Raw genomic sequence first — 13,894 nt, forward strand, 5'->3', positions numbered from 1 at the left:
TGTGCTCCCATATACATACCTTACAAAACTGAAAGCAAGATGATTCAGGAATTTATTGGAGAAAGTAACAAAGGGGGGAAATAAAAAAAACATGGGGAAACAAAAAAGGAGGAAAGGTGAGAAATAGAGGAAAACATACAGTGTTTTACAAGTGGAAACAATGTGGTAATAATATAACATTTCCTTACAACTAAGGAAGAGTAACATAAATGAGATAGGATAAAATGGTGAACCCCTCCTCCCCGCCAAAAAAAAAAAAACAGTAATAGGGAGCAATATGATCATATCACTGAGTGTGATAAACTGGACAGGCAGTAGCGCTCTGAGGATCAATCTACATGATAGGTTTATTAATAAGATCGGTGTCTATTTCTCCTTAATTACCCAGGAGCTGAGGGAACTGCTTTTCAAAGTAGTACTGGGACCTAATTCCCTTGAGACCATGACAGAAGGAAAGAGGGTCACTAAAATAGAAGCGAGTCTTATTTTTGCCTAATTTTGGAGCTACATAGTCTGTCCAGATGCAGCTCCAAAACTGGGCAAATAATGGCCATGGGGAACTTGGCTCTAAATTGTTTGAAAAATGATTTGCCCGAAGCAGACGAAATTGTTACAGCAATCTAAAAAACCTGTTTTTTCTAAAATGTGGCAAATATACTACAGGAATCATCCAAGACTTGCTGAGACTCATATGAGCTCTGTTCTGGCTATGCTTCCCTGCAGGCTTAGTCAATGCCATACTGTGTTTTATATCTTTTCCTTGGGGCCAGCTTCACTAAGAGATGAAGAAAGATGAAATAATCACTTTGGCTGGCAGATTTTAGAGGAACACCATTTACTTTTATCTCTCTGTAACCCTTAAAACATGCTGAAAGTGGTCCTTGGTTGTTTAACTTCATGCTTAGGTTATTCCTTTGTAATAATCACAATCGCCTTCTCATGAAAAAATCCACAATATTGTGTATTTTGCAAGAAAAGTAGGAATGTTTGCGTTTTTCTGATGCAAGCAACAAAATTAGATTTACGTTGATTCAGAACTCAAACTGTGAGGACAGAGGGAAACAACAGTATCCTGTGTTTTACCTTCAATTTTTAAACATTTTTTTCTACCTCCCACGACATACATGCATTAAAGTCTCACTTGTGCTATAGTACAGGATATGTTTTTACCTTACACAGAAAACTATGGCTGCAGTCCTAAAGACTGGGAATAAGCTCCATTAAGTAAAGCAGGCTTATTTCTAAGTAGGTGTGTTTAGAATGACACCTGAAGGCATTTATTACTTTACATTTCCATAAATAGTAAGTATTTATACTCTAGTTTAGTTTTGAGTTATAGTCTAGCTAAGTTTTGAATGATTTATTTTATATTATTAAATTAGTAAAACAGATTTTAGAGTTGATAGGAAAGTAAGCATTGCATATATTTCAAGTTTCCTCTGATTTGCGTTTTTCTTCAGTGAAAATGGGCTTCGAAGGGCATAGTTCTTATTAGGATAGTTCTTATTATTTGAGGGGAATGTTTACAAAGCTATGACAACACAAATTGTGCATATTGCAGCTTCTCTAATTGGGTTGCCATAGCTTCACTGATATTCCCCTCAAAACAAAAAAGGAAAAACAACAAATGTGCAGGATCACTAGGCAAAACAAACTTTACTTATATACTTATCACATGGAAATCACATGCAGATGAGCTGCAAGGAGAATAAACCTTCATGGGGAACCTTCACAGAGAATCTGCTGCAGCACACAAAATGGCAGGCACAAGGGGTGAAAACTAAAGTAAGAAGTTTGAATGGGAGAAAAAAAAAGTGTTTCCTGACTGGTTGTTGTGGGTTTTCCGAGCTGTGTAGCAGTAGTCTGGTAGATCTTGTTCCTAACGTTTTGCCTGCATCTGTGGCTGGCATCTTCAGAGGTGTATCACCGAGAGAAGTCTATTACACACTGTGTCCAGTGTTTCCAGACTGCTTTTGTCTGGTCAGCAAGCAGGAAATGTCTTTAACCCAGATTGGGGGGAAAAGATAGTTAGTTTAGCAATTAAAAAAACCCTGAAAGAAATCAGATGGTTTGGGGGCATCCTGGGGAAGAGAGCTGTATGAACTTCTCCCCCAAAATACTTTTTAAAATGTCCCCAAGATGTTTTATTTCTGCTGTGCAGAAATCACCAATATTAGTTTTTAAAAATGCTTCTTTCAGAATTCTTCACACTAGTTTTATTTTAGGTAAGATACACATTGTAAAGCCAGAAGAAATTAAACAATTCCTACTCCTCCAGATCCATGCTTTCTTTGTTGCAACCATTTCACAAAGGTATATTTTGCAGACCTGAGACATATGGAATCTCTGTCATATTCAGTGGAATACTTTTGGGATCTACACAGTGGAAATTTGGGAGAGGCATAAGCTATGTGATTGAAAGTGTTGTGTGCTTGATTTCACTTCTAACTGTGTTTGACGCAAAAAGTGCTGCGGAAGAATTGAGAGCCTCTGGACATGAAAGACTCAAGTTGGGTAGAAACTTATTATAGCGCTGCCTAAACCAATTTGTTTGGTGTAAGACATCTATAAAAACAGGCTGTTGAGAGAGGACATATATTATGTAGTTCACCATTCAAAATTATACTAGGACATTTCATTCAGTGAAGCTGTTCTATCAATTTCCTAAAACAGATGTTCTTGGTTAAAAAGCAGTCAGATAAAGGCTGTCAATTTTGCCACTCATGTTTGCCGTGCTTTGAAACCAATGCTGCTTATTCTGTCTGTAGAGAAAATGGAATGTTATGGTATAGCCAGATCTTGTCGGATCTCAGAAGCTAAGCTGGGAGACCTCCAGGAAAGTCTCTGCAGAAGGAGGCACTGGCAAACCACCTCTGCTTCATCACTTGCCTTGAAAACCCCACCAGGGATCTCTATAAGTCCACTGTGGTACTTTACACAGAGGCGCCTTCCGCACACGCAAAATAATGCGTTTTCAAACCACTTTCACAACTGTTTGCAAGTGGATTTTGCCATTCCGCACAGCTCCAAAGAGCATTGAAAGCAGTTTGAAAGTGCATTATTCTGCATGTGCGGAAGGAGTCAGACATACATAGAGAAAAGGATAGCATAAGTTCCATCCAGCTAAAATATGGTTTTTAGTCAGCATGCTAATTAAATGTCATGTGGGAGGAAGATGAGCCTGATACAACGGTAGAAGATTTCCAGCTCTGATACCAGAACAGAGCTCGCTTTGCAAGTTGGTGTGCACAAATACTTGTATGATTGTGAAAATGTGAGAGTTTAAAACAAGGTAGAAGCTTATTTGGCAGCCTAGCAACATGGCGCCCTTTACAAAGCCAGATAGAAAGTAATACACAAAAGTGTAGGGGCATTGGGGCATTACTGGGATGTACAATATGGGTATACACTTGAAAAAAAGTTTGAATTCCATATAATAACTTTAGAAAAGGCATCCTTATTGTTTTCTTTTTGTGCATGTTTAGAAAGTTATGTGAAGAAAATTTTCATTATTGTCAGTTTGGATACATGCCTATTATTCTTTATAGGCAGTTAATGGCAGACTTTCTGGAGCAGCTTTTTAAAAATTAAATGGTACCAAACTTTTAGGGAACTTAATCCTCCTCTCTATTAATGGCCATTCAATTTTTCAGTAACCTGGAAACAGAGGTTTGATGTTATGGACCCCAGAAGAAGGCTTCCCCATGGATATTTCTTTTCCTTGGTCACCCTCCCCAAAATACAACAGATGGGCAACAGTAAAAATAAGGACGTTACTAACAAGAAAGCAGCTTTCCCTCACTCCTAACACAAAGAACACACTTCCTAATTCCTCTCTCTGAGGAAAATAAGTTATCTATGATGATCAAAATTATCTATACTGTAACCCTGCCCTGTATACCCTGCTTTATGAGATATTTCTCACACTGTGTGCTACAGAATGCCAGTTTCCATGTTTGTGTGGGTGGATAGCAGAGTGTCCAAGCTGAGAGCAAGCCTAAGGCAAAACAATCTGTTTGCAAATCTATGAGTTACTCCAGGCAATACTATCTGGACACCTCCTGATAAGGACATGCATCTTTGATTATCTCACCCTGCCAGAATACTCCTTTAGCATAATGGAGTCTGTAGAACTCCTGAGCATCTCACCTCGCTAAGCTGTTTCTTTGGAAGTCCCTGATACTGTGCCTTTGAGAAAACATTTCTCCAAACAATTGCTTCTTCCTTGCATTTCCCCCCACCTTTCAGATACAATCTCCCTAACAAGATCCCTTCCTGACTCACCAAGCCTCAGTCAAATTTGAATACTTAAGGCAGAGACTTTAGGAAGTACCTCTGCATAAACCATTCAAGGTTTCACTGATATAATCTAGGACTAATTGGCCCCATTGTCTTGGGGAGTAAAACAATAGATAGAGCTGCTAATTAGCTCAGCCCTGCAACCAGCATAGAGGCAAGAAACGAAACCTAATGCAAAGGGTCGCTTTTCCCACCAAACTAGCGATCCACCTTATAAAAGCCCTGTTCACCTTAAGCTCATTGCTCATTTCTAACCTGAACATCCCTTGGTCAAGTTGGTGTGAGACACGATAAATCGTCCTTTGCTTGGGTCCCTATGCTGGCATAGAGATTTTTGCCTTCTTCTGGAACTTCTCTGCAGATCTTTGGTAACGTATAAGTCCCCTGCTTCCCCAAATCCCATTCTATCATCCCACCTATCTTTTCCTCCCTATCTATATACTTAGGAACTGTGTGCATGTGCCTTAACATCTCACTGTGTGATTGTTTGCAACCAAGAGCTTATATAAAGATATTTAAACTGCAATTTGGTCTTTTGTTAATTCTCTGCGGATACGTTTCAAGCCATTTCTGGTATACATAGTCTAAAAAGATCCCCTCCCAGCCTGCCTCTCACATTGCCAAGCCAAGTAATTCCCAATTGCTCTATAAAAATAAGTCTGTTCACTGTTAAACTGGGTAACAATACCTGTTAAGCTGGGTAACAATAGAACTTAACCCTGTTAAACTGGGTAACAATAGAAATTCCTAGTCCAGGCTGTGGACTGCATACTACAGGCAAATAGCAGGCAAGGCCTCCCAAGTAACTCAAGGGTCTTTGTTGTTTGCTGTTTTTTTTTACAGTCAAAAGAAAATAAGGATCAGTGGGAAGGAAACTGCTGCACAGGATATCATGTCTAGCCAAGGGGATCTCCTGATCTTTCCTTGGGACCAGATCATCTGGGTGACCTGCCTCTCTTACCCTCATTTCTGATTTCTGGGCAAGCTACAGAGAATTGAGAATGAAGCATCCAACCTGATTCCAATTTTTTTTCTGATAATTATCAGATGGAAATACTCAGTGTTGGGAGAGTATCAGGAAGGTTTTCTTTTTGTTGGATATTGTTGACCATTTGTGATAATGTAAACATTGGACATGGTAGAGGAACAATAATATCAAACTCCACACACTGAATGTACAGGCCAATACTGGGGACCACTACAGTACCAACCATGGTGAAATCAGAGGGAGAGCATTCCAGCAGAGCCACTAACACCTCTCCCCAGGATGCACTTACAGGATAGCAAAAGAACATAGCAGCTAAATTAATTGAAGGAGAGAAGGAAGTCTCTAACTTGTGATGAGGCAAGATAGGAACATAAGAACAAGCCAGCTGGATCAGACCAGAGTCCATCTAGTCCAGCTCTCTGCTACTCGCAGTGGCCCACCAGGTGCCTTTGGGATCTCACAAGGTAGACCCAACACCTACCATTGTTTGGTAGTGTTGAACAAGGGTACAAAGTATGCTATGTGGCATGTTACTGTTTCAAACTGTACTGCTTAATGCCAAATAATTATGCAAGGGTCACAAACGTTCCAAGAATACAAATAAGGTCAGCATTAGAGCTGTGGTTCTTTTGTACGTAATGATGGACTTCTCAAGAGGAGGAAGCCTTGAGATGGATTGAAATCCCCCTGTCCTCTGTCAGTGTGTCTTGATTGAGCAATTACTCACAGGGTGAATCCTAAATCTTCTACATCTGCACTTAGGAAGGGGGCAATCATCACTGCTCCCACAAAAAAAACCTGTATTGCACTGATGTGTTTCTACCATTTCTCCAAGTTTGAATTCACCACTGTTAACAAGGAATGAGGGATGGCTGAGGAGGATGCCCCCCCCTCAAAAAAGATGGTAGTTGGTTCATCCAGTCTGAATTGGAGAACGAAACAAATTATGATGAGGACCCTTTTATTATGCACTGAGATCAAAGCAAATCTAGTGAAGAAGCATATTTAGTGATATACTCATTGGTGTCTTATCATATACCCCACCATCATGTTTTGCATCATCAGATAAATGCCATGTTAAGTTGCTTATTGCAGCTCTGTACTTGTAGTGTCAGTAGAAAAAAAACGATTTCACACTTTATCCAGAACCTATAGAGATTCAAATATATCTGTAGTTTGTATTCAACTAGTTTAAAGTAGCTAAAAAATAGTTTCCGTATATTTGCTTTCTGAAACTCTTACAGGGATTATACATTTTTATGTGAAAATATTTGTGGTAGCTTTTAAAATGAATGGACACAGCAAGATGATGGATCACTGTAATAGAGGGCAGCCTATGAAAAATCCTGTTTCTCTGCAAACTGTAGTATATTGATTTGCGGTATAGATAAAAATAGCAATGGCCATTAGGAGGTGGATTTTGTGATTCTGAACGATCTGTATTGCATAGCTGCCTGCTTGAAAATGCACAGAATGAAAGGTTAGGGATAAATTTAGACCAACAGGTGCAAAAAGAAAACTCAGACTAGGGAGAAGCAGTGAGAAGCAAAGATTCCTTTTCTTTGTCCCTGGCAATACTCTGTATTGATTTCTGGAATTATCAACTTTTATGATTTTTTAAAAAAATATTGAGAGTTAACTACTGTAGTGCTTTCTGTGTGAGAGATCTGGAAGGCAACCCACAGATTTAAGCTAATACAAAATCCATAAATATCTGTACGGAAGGAACCACATCTTACTGGCAGAATATTTTTTTTTGCGTGCATGCATAAGACCTTGGGTTATATCCTTGGCACCTTCCATTAAAGGATTATAGATAGGACTGTTGGAAAGATCCTCTGTCTCTTTCAATGAAGTGCTACAGCCAGTTTTAGAAGACAAAGCTGGGTTTGTTGGACTTGAACACTAAACCTTTTTGCATTTTCACTTGTAATCTACACTCCTGTGTATACTTGTTTGGCAGTAAGTCCCACTGAACTTTGTGGGATTGATTCCTAAACAAACATGCTTAAGAAGATGGAGCTTGCCTGGTTAGACTGCCTCTCTGACAAGCAGAGGCATAGCTGGGCCAAACTTCGCCCACTGCCAGTGTGTTTTTTCCGCCCCCATGGGCCCCCCACGTGGCACACACACCCGCCTCCATTTCCACACTTACCTACGTTCCTTGTGAGCCCTAAGGTCTCCTAGGAACTGTAGTTCCTCAGGCAGTTTTTAGACTGAACTGTAAATAGGCCGCTTTTTTCAGCCTCAAAAAGTACTAAAAAAAAGAAAAGGAACGTAGGTAAATGTGGAAAGGGGGGGGGTGTGCATGTGTGTGCCGTGGGGGGCACCATGGGGGGGTTGCAGGGGGTGTGGTGAAAAGGGGAGGGGCCAAGGGCGATTTCCCCCCAGGCGTGCGCCTGGTGCACGGCGCACCCCCCCCCGTCCCCTTGGCGCTCCGTCACAGCTGACAGGAGACTTGAGCATTGAAGCAATCTTAGAAGTTTCAAAATACCAAATGAAATTTCAGTTAGGAGGACCAAAAGGGTGGGCAAATTAGGAAGCAGAGCATGGAGAACTTCTTCCCACTAAGAGTTTGGATATCCAAACATGCCCTTGCTGGATTCTAAGATGATGGGATCTGGTGGGGAGGGATTAAAAATGGGCAGCATGGATAAAAGATGTCAAGGAAGAGAGCTCTGATCGGCTTCTATCCACAGGTTGACTGGTCATCTAGCATGAAGTGACCAGTAAGAAATTGGACAGAGCCCATTACAGGCTGATTTCATTGTCTGCCATTGGCATTTCTAGATGTCTAGAACAAACCTTCTAGGGGATAGGCAGAGTGGTCAGCATGCTTGGCTGGATTTAAGTAAACATTACCAATTTGAAATCTGTCATCTACATGGCATTTTGATGTATGACATTCCCTTTCTGACAGCACTGGGTTTAAAAAAACTTGGTCAAAAATAACCATTACATCCCACACTTTTCGGATGAATAACAGTGAGCATGGGAAAAAAAACCCTGCCAAACTACAGGTTTCTTTTGGCTTTCAACTTTTGCAAAATGCTACTTCAGCAATCTTATTCAATTTCACATTGTATACCCTTGACATTTAAATTTGTTTATTGCCCTTGTTTGCTCTTTGTGTGTGTGTGTGTGTGTGTGTGTGTGTGTGTAGTTTCCTGTTAGATCCAACAGATAATTTTGGCCGATGGAACAGTTTCTTCTTACTACTTCTTCATGCCGCAGCTCAAAAGGTGCCCTTCCTGCACCTTCCTGCACCCAGTGACTATCCTGACAACCACACTTCGGGGGCAGGGGGGGGGGTTGGACTGTAGTGTAAGGGAGAGGTGATCAAAGCCACACTCTGTGGGTAAAAAAATGTCTGTCCATTGAACCACTCCATTGGATCTGAGCCACTACATTCTGAGTATGCAGCAACATGATGAATATTGTGGACTGAGAAATATATCAACTGCACAGGTGCAAAGCTATGCCTATCATTGGGATTAAACTGATTTTCAGTGACACCTGATGTGCCATGATTGGCCCAGAAAATATGCAGTCTAAGGAAGCTAATAAATTGTGAGCATGAATCAACAGTGACTACCTAGTCAGATATGAATGCAATCTCACAGACAAGAAAGCACTCAAAATAATGCTCATTTTAAATTGCAAATAAATCATCAATGGGACCACAGGCGGTCATCAGCTCAAGAAAAAATGGCCACTCCAAACATAAAAACATAAGAACATAAGAACTAGCCTGCTGGATCAGACCAGAGTCCATCTAGTCCAGCATTCGCAGTGGCCCACCAGGTGCCTTTGGGAGCTCACATGCAGGATGTGAAAGCAATGGCCTTCTGCTGCTGTTGCTCCTGAGCACCTGGTCTGCTAAGGCATTTGCAATCTCAGATCAAGGAGGATCAAGATTGGTAGCCATAGATCGACTTCTCCTCCATAAATCTGTCCAAGCCCTTTTTAAAGCTATCCAGGTTAGTGGCCATCATCACCTCCTGTGGCAGCATATTCCAAACACCAATCACATGTTGCGTGAAGAAGTGTTTCCTTTTATTAGTCCTAATTCTTCCCCCCAGCATTTTCAATGAATGCCCCCTGGTTCTAGTATTGTGAGAAAGAGAGAAAAAATTCTCTCTGTCAACATTTTCTACCCCATGCATAATTTTATAGTCTTCAATCATATCCCATTAACCATTTTTGAGTATGAAAAAGACTGAATCATTCCTAATGGAGGAATCTGCAAAGCATTATATCTTAAGTCAAGAAGTAGAACTTCCTTCTGTCTATTATTATTTTTTGTTTTACAGAAAACCAAGACAAGCGGGTAGTTCCAATAAGAAGACATAATCTTTATGATAATATAGGAACACAACACCCATGTGAGGAAACAGCTTGAAAATATCAGCTGATTTTTAGCCATCTGTGTTGGATAGCTGTTAATATACATTGCAATCCAACCAATGGAATGATTCCATCGTTTGTGTACTTTAATGTGCCACAAATAATCCAGCTAAACTGTAGGCATTGTCCATATTCCTCACAGGCAATGATTTAAAAGCATTGGAACTGCAAGAAAACTCCCAGGTGATTCTAAAGTGCTGGGCAGATGAGCTTGCTTGTACACCAATTACTAGCTTCTGAGAAAAGGGGGGAAAGGATAGTAAGACTTGGGAAATCAGTTTTATTGAGACCATAATTTTGCACAGACCAGTTGGTGTTAGCTTAGCGATTAAATACAGCAGGCAACAAAATGACTGAATGAAGCTTTTAAAAGAGCTACTGAAAGTATATCATCTGGTGTTCCCCAAATGAGGAAACCTGTTTGCCCCAAAATGTGGGAAAAAACAAAAGGTTCAGCTGATGGAGATATACACAGTTCTCTATCTATGGAAAAGAGATCGAATTTTCATTCTGACATCAATTACATTTCATGAGATGGCTGGTAGATTCCAGCCCAGTCAATTCACACAATGGGTGCAAAGGAAAAGACTGAGCAGAGGAAGCAAGCAAGTACCTCTAGCAGGGGATGCTTTCTGTTGGACATCTTGAGTTGACTTGCACTTGATCAGACATGAATAACCAAAATTCCCAGGAATGCTGAAATATACCAGGAGCATACAGAGAATCGAGTTGGCCTTGGAGGCAAAATGTGACATGCTAAAAATTACACTTCAGATAGCACTACTAGTTTTAGTTCATGAAACTATACTCATGTTCTCAGAGTATTCAGAGCCCTACAGCACAATGAACCAAATAACAGGAATGAAGTGTTTACTTGACTTTTCTCTGTACATCTAGCTAGGGAAAAAAATATCTGTGTGAGCGCTCAACGTTTTAGTTCCATTTTTGTGCATAATGGGAAACATCTTCTGAATCATTTCCCACATCCCCAGATATTTGCAGTAAACAAATAGAAAACTTATTTATGGAGGTTGAACAAAACAAATTAAATTCTTTTTTTTCCAAAATAAAGAACCTTCTTTTGTAATATTGTGTTTAGAAAAAGATTCTTGCCTTTGCCTTTGATCCATTCAGAAAGCTGGTTGTTTATTTAGTTTTATTTTATTTTTCCAAACTTGTTTGCTTTCCCATGATGGTTCATATTCCAGTGTTTCATGATTACATATTGAGATTTCATCATGGAATCTTCTATTTTGCTCCTAAGTGCTCACCCACAGAATCTCCATCTTTGCTGGATTCAGTTTTAACCTACTTGCTCTCAAACAACCAGCAACAGTCTCAAAACACCACTGGAGAGCCTCTGGGGCCAAGTGCAGTCGGCCTGCCATTGTGAGAACAAGCTGGCTGTCATCTGTATACTGATGACACCACAGCCCCGAACGCTGGACCAATTCAGCCAGGGGGTGCATAAAGATGTTTAAAAGCATTGGGGAGAGGACCACCCCCTGCGGCACCCCGCATACCACTGGAACTCCCCCTCCCAACGATGCCTGCAATCCCCAGTCTCAGAGGAACTAATTATGAACTAATATCAGCCTCTCATGTGCCACATTCAGACATATACCAATGAAGACTTTTATAGCTCCTCATGCTGAGGTTGTTTGTGGGAGATGTTCTTCAATGTTCAGGAGATGTCTTCAATGAAAGTTCTGTGGTTCTACCTCAGTCATATTTTTCATGAGTAGCTAATAATCTAAGGCTTTTTCTGCACAGCCAAGGGAGAGATCCTGCATCGGCATTAATCATGGGCTGCGCAACTGTTGGAGCAGGCTTCACACAACTGCGCAGCCCCCTTCCCTCCTGCTGGCAGCCGTCGCTCTGCTGTCACTCTGAGGAGGCCAGGGGACATGCCCCCATGGCCAGAGCGACAGCTGCAGCTACGAAGGCCAGGGGGTGTGTCCTCTGGGCTCTTCAGAGCGACGGCAGCCAGCAGGAGGTAAGGAGGCGTTTGGGGCTGGGGAGGGGAATACTCCGGCTCCCTTCTTCCATTCGCATGGCAGCGAATGGAAGCTGGCATTTGCAGAAAACACTGTTTTGGCGGGAACAGAGCGCTGCTGCACTGATTTGGCAGCGGCACCTGTGCGAAGGGTCCCCGCCAAAACGGTGTTTTACCGGGCTGAAGACATTGCTTTCTGCCCGTGCAGAAAGGGCCTTAGAGAGAGATCTGACACCACCAATCCCATCAGTAAATTCTTACCTGTGACACAAATGTAAACAATCTTCCTTCCTCTGTTTTTAAGGGTAAAAAACTTCAGAACAGCAGCAGAGGCACATTTGCTACCCTTGAAGGCCTTGTCTCTATGGCTCATTCCGCACATGCAGAATAATGCACTTTCAAACTGCTTTCAGTGCTCTTTGAGGCTGACCCTTGAGCGGGACAGCAGAACTGAATCGTTGGCATATAAAATGATTGGGACTGGAACACTATCCAAATGCGGACAATGAGAATTTATGCTGTTCAGGGTTGGGGCAAGATCGTTCATGAAAAGATTAAACAGCAGTACATAATAACGAAAAATGTTTTAAATAAAAAGTGTTTTTAAAGGATTTAATTTAGATTTCAATATCTAGAAGCTCAGATTTGCAACCAGGAAGGCAGGCTTGCTTTCTTGCATCAGTTTGCGGAAGTTGTTCCTTCCATTTTCCCCCCATTGGGGCATGCTGACACTTTGCAACAATTAGGAGGATTAAACAAATTGTTTTGTCATTGCAAGGTTGAGAACTGTGTTCTGAAGCAATTTTGAATCAGTTTGTAACTGGGTTTTTTTTAGCTTTCTTATTTTTGTGAATGTAGTAAAATGGAAATTGGCTGGAAAAAGGAAATTGGTTATTTACCATTATTTTGGGCTCTCTTCAGCAGAGCATCATTTTTACTTCTTCTGATTTACAGAAAACATACAAGACTGCAACAAACTCTGGGACAGATTTAATCCACACCAATCTTCCCACTGGAGCTTAATTAACCTTGTAGAGAGATGCAACTGTGGGGTTTTTAAAAAATAAGTTTTGCACTACAGTTTGCAAAAGAATGTCTTCGATTTGGCAGCCACAAAAGATGTGCTAAGGATATTATGTTGCTTTAGCTCAAATGGTTCCCAGGGAATGAATAAGGAAGAAAACGTAGTGGAGCAAAATAAAAACTGTTCAGCTGAACACGTGAACAAAATTCACTCACAAACACACATTCTAGGTGGTTGTGGTGGGTTTTCTGGTCCATGTGGGCGTGGTCTGGTACATCTTGTTCCTAAAGTTTCGCCTGCATCTGTGGCTGTCATCTTCATAGGTGTATCACAGAGAGAAGTCTGTTACACACTGTGTCTAGTGAGAAGGGAATGTTTAGTGGGGTATATATTATTCATGTTCCAGGGTGGAGAACCAATCAGTAAGGGTTTGGGTGGAACTTGCTATGCAAAGGTGTAGTTGAGTGCATTGTATTGCGGGTGGGGTTATCAGTCCATTTACATTTGTAGTCGCATTTACATTCCCTGCAGCAGCTGCAGTATTGATGACTGCAAATCCTGTGTCTAGGTGGAGTCCATTGTCCGTCAACTTAGCATGCTCTTGGCCTTTGATTCTGATATTTTTAAGTACTGGTAGCCAAATTTTGTTAATTCTCAGAGTCTCTTCTTTCTTGTTGAAGTTGTCTTGGTGTTTGTGAATTTCAATGGCCTCCCTGTGCAGTCTGACATAGTAACCTTTCGAATTGTCTAGAATTTCAGAGTTTTCAAATAAAATGTTATGTCCAATTTTGTTTAGGACACGTTCTGCTATTGCAGATTTTTTAGGATGGCTAAGCCGACAGTGTCTTTTGTGCTCCTTAATATGAGTCTGAATGCTGCGTTTTGTGGTATGCAAAAGACTCCTGAAGAACTGAGGAGGTCTCTCTTGTCCTTTGCTGAGCGTAGCATCTGCTGTATTCTCCTGGTAGGTTTGAAGATGGTTTGCAGGTTGTGTTTTTTCATCAGTCTCTCTATTTGATCTGTGATTCCCTTGATGTATGGGCTGTTTCTCCTCAGTCCTCTGGGTTTCTCTTGGTCTTAACCTCTTCTGATTTCTGTTGTGGAGTAGCCATTAGCCTGCAGAGCCCAGTCTAGATGATTGATTTCATCAGGGAGGAGGTGAGGTTCACAAATTTATTTT

The 13,894-nt window shown here is 41.0% G+C and overlaps 1 protein-coding gene across 2 annotated transcripts in view; it reads left to right on the top strand.

Annotated features, from left to right (window-relative positions):
• The window catches only part of GRM7 (glutamate metabotropic receptor 7), a 651,468-nt gene that overhangs the window by 265,993 nt on the left and 371,581 nt on the right, over positions 1-13,894 (top strand). The window lies entirely within an intron of this gene.

The sequence above is a fragment of the Sphaerodactylus townsendi genome, linkage group LG03 (assembly GCF_021028975.2).
Source record: "Sphaerodactylus townsendi isolate TG3544 linkage group LG03, MPM_Stown_v2.3, whole genome shotgun sequence".
NCBI classification, from domain to species: domain Eukaryota; kingdom Metazoa; phylum Chordata; class Lepidosauria; order Squamata; family Sphaerodactylidae; genus Sphaerodactylus; species Sphaerodactylus townsendi.